Source organism: Acipenser ruthenus, chromosome 21 (assembly GCF_902713425.1).
Source record: "Acipenser ruthenus chromosome 21, fAciRut3.2 maternal haplotype, whole genome shotgun sequence".
Taxonomy (NCBI): Eukaryota; Metazoa; Chordata; class Actinopteri; order Acipenseriformes; family Acipenseridae; genus Acipenser; species Acipenser ruthenus.
In genome coordinates this window covers 17,010,959-17,013,369 of record NC_081209.1, presented here as the reverse complement: position 1 = coordinate 17,013,369, position 2,411 = coordinate 17,010,959, and the positions used below count along the sequence as shown (strand labels likewise).

General features: G+C 42.4%; 1 long non-coding RNA gene across 1 annotated transcript; it reads left to right on the top strand.

Annotated features, from left to right (window-relative positions):
* Positions 1-226: 226 nt before the first annotated feature.
* LOC131699193 (uncharacterized) lies at positions 227-1,891 on the top strand. The gene is made up of 2 exons (XR_009308081.1): positions 227-583; positions 1,111-1,891. It is a non-coding gene; the product is annotated as an uncharacterized LOC131699193 (long non-coding RNA).
* The last annotated feature ends 520 nt before the right edge of the window (positions 1,892-2,411 follow it).

Here is a 2,411-nt window from a genome sequence, read left to right as displayed (position 1 = left end):
GTTTTAATTGTTGCAGCCAGCCCTCTGCAGTAAAATTGACCTGAAGCACAGGGAGTGACTATGAAGTGGAAGCAACCTTTAATGTTTAATATTGTCTTTGAAAAAATGTCCCAAAGAAAACAGCAAATAACCAATAGATCTTCAGCACAAGAAAAGAGGACAATTGTGGCAGAGCAGGGCTCTGCCCTTGTAAATATTGGCAGGGATGGGGTTAAATTCTCCTCCCTGCCCAGGTTTTTGAGTCAGGTGGGAGCAATCAATTAATCAATTAGCACCTATTAGTAGTGCAATTAGTAGTGGGAAGCAGCTGAGGAAGCAAGGGTGTTTTTCTTTGTGTGCTGGTTTTTGTTCATTTTTTGCAATCCAGTGAAGGTAACGCTCAGCCTGGAAGCCTTATTTTTGTAAGTTTCATTTTGTGTTTAGTGTCTGTGTTTCAGAAACCTTTTGGTTGGCCCTCGTGCCTGTTTATTTTGTGTTTTTTATTTAATAAAGGTATTTTGGTTTGAACTGCAGTCTGTCTGGGCCTCATCCCTTGCGCCATCCTGTCACAACAACGTTATACTGTTGGTTGTGCATATGGGAGGTAAGAAGTGGATTTTGAAGCAGTGCTAACTTTATTAATTAGCGAGGAGCTTTAAAGTCATGTTAACAGTTTTATGATGTTTGCAGTCGTTCTTTCTATTGATGTGTTGCTGTACGACCAGGGACAGTGCTTTGAACTGCTCTGAAAAGCCAGACCTGGGACAGTGCTTTTAACTGCTGTGAAAATACAAGCATCTTTTGTTTTCTCTGATACTTCCTCATTCCAGTTATGGCTACTCGTTCTCGTACCACCACCAGTTAACACTCTGTAATTTACTATGCTGTAGAACAGTTACATGGGGTCTGCCGGCGCATTAATGTATCTGAATGAGGCCATCAGTGTTATAATATTACAGTGCTCTATGTCATTCATCTAATTTACTATCCAGTCTGTGTTATACTTCACTGATGGGTCAAGGGATGTGTGGAAGGGTGGTGGGCAATGCACTGACACACACAGGAGACCTGAAGGTTTACTTGAAAACACTGCACTGGTGCCCAGTTTTATTATTTAATATATTCTTTTAGCCCACAGAGGATGCTGTTGTCTGTGGCCTGAATACCGGCAACAGTAAACAGGACCACAGAAATACCCCCCCAAGGCCTATCTCTCAACCACTCAGAGGGAAAGCCAACAGATCTTGCAAGGCTGCTGCCCCCTTCCTGCAGAACCACGGATGCGCCAGATAGTCAGCACAGATCCCCCCCACCCTGTTACAGGTAGCCATGGAGATCCACCACCGGAATGAGAAGTACAAGAGAAATGAGAAGTTCCTACAACTTCGGTGAAGTTCCTGGGATTTTCAAAATAGTATAGATGGAAACTCCCTGGGCACACATGATCATGCTTTCAACTGAGTGGGCTTGCTGGGTGAGCCATTTTCAGCACACGGAGCATCAATCAGTGAGAGAGATTCTGTGCAGGACTTCAATCAGTGTGTGTGAGAGAGAGAGGTCTGTGCAGGACTTCAACCAGTGAGAGTGAGAGAGAGAGGCCTGTGTAGGACTCCAACCAGTGAGAGAGAGAGAGAGAGAGAGAGAGAGAGAGAGAGAGAGAGATCTGTGCAGGACTTCAATCAGTGAGAGAGGGGTCTATGCAGGACTTCAATCAGAGAGAGAGAGGTCTGTGCAGGACTTCAATCAACTCTCAAATGGACCATCTTCACATCACAGCTCTTTAAAATAACATATACAACACATAAATAAGAAACTCTTTCATTACCATTGCTAGGTGTTTAGTTCCATTTCCAAAGCATATCATTCACTTTATTTGAACTCCCTATTAGTATTCATTGCAGAGGATAGTAACTTTTATGAGCAGCAGACATTAGGTTAATTATATCTTAATCGTATGCAGGAATCCCTCTACGGACAAACATTAAACAAAAGAAGCTGGGAGATGAGCATCCTAAACTACTTCGGTTTTAAAGAAAAGTCTAACTCTTTCTCATCCAGAGACTTCAATATAAATGAGATTGCAGGCAGACCCTGAGAGGCACACTCCCTATGTCATGACCATTTAAAGAGTAAGCAGGAGCTGGTCATGTCTGTCCATCTGTCACACTCTGCATGGTGAACACGATCACTGCCTAAATCTTCTTTTAACATACACTCTCTTATAAAAGTTCCACAAGTACAGTGGTACTCCAAACTGTATCCATTTTTTTTTACTAAAACAGATTAGATTGGGACATTGGGTTTCTGCTAGGGTGACTTGGTATTATAAACAAGGTCATAAAATGTGTTTTTAATAAATGGGTATTTAATATAGAACAGTGGTTCTCAATCTGTGATCCGCAGACCACTGGTGGTCCGCCATCTCCTTTCAG